Genomic DNA, 940 nt, shown 5'->3' with positions numbered 1-940 from the left:
TCCACAACCTCTTGTAATTTGAAATGCCATGGAAGCAATTCAACACGCCTCTCTTTTTTCTACTTGCCTTCTGCTTTTATCACAAGCAGCAAGTAGTTCCTCCCACAACCTCTGGGTATTTGAAATGAAATGGAATCAAGTCAAATTGCCTTTCTTTTTTCTACTCACCCTCTGCTTCCTTGACAATCAGCAATGTGCTCCTCCCAGAACCTCTTGGACTTTGAAATGGAATGGAGGCAATTCAAAATGCCTCTCTTTTTTCAACTCACCCTCTGCTTCCTTCACAAGCAGCCAGCAGTTCCTCCCACAACCTCTTGGAGTTTGAAATGGAATGGAAGCAATTGAAACTACCTCTCTTTTTTCTGCTCACCCTCTGCTTCCTTCACAAGCCTCCTGTAGCTCGTCCCACAACCTCTGGAAATTTGAAATGCAAAGGAAGCATTTCAAACTGCCTCTCTTTTGTCTAATCACGCTCTGCTTCTTTCACAAGCAGCCATCAGCTCCTCCCACAACCTCTGGGTATTTGAAACGAAATGGAATCAAGTCAAATTGCCTGTCTTTTTTCTACTCACCCTCTGCTTCCTTGACAATCAGCAATGTGCTCCTCCCAGAACCTCTTCGACTTTGAAATGGAATGGAGGCAATTCAAACTGCCTGTCTTTTTCAACTCACCCTCTGCTTCCTTCAGAAGCAGCCAGCAGTTCCTCCCACAACCTCATGGAGTTTGAAATGCAATGGAAGCAATTAAACTGCCTCTCTTTTTTCTACTCACCCTCTGCTTCTTTTTACAAGCAGCCATGAGCTCCTCCCACAACCTATGGAATTTGAAATTCAATGGAAGCAATTCCAACTGCCTCTCTTTTTTCTAATCACCCTCTCCTTCATTCACAAGTAGCCATCAGCTCCTTCCATAACATCTGAGAATTTGAAATGCAATGGA

This window comes from Pseudonaja textilis, unplaced genomic scaffold (assembly GCF_049901715.1).
Source record: "Pseudonaja textilis isolate UNSWEBS1 unplaced genomic scaffold, rPseTex1.2 PTEXSCF37, whole genome shotgun sequence".
NCBI lineage: Eukaryota > Metazoa > Chordata > Lepidosauria > Squamata > Elapidae > Pseudonaja > Pseudonaja textilis.
The sequence above is the reverse complement of the archived record's forward strand: the minus strand, read 5'-3'. Positions refer to the sequence as shown.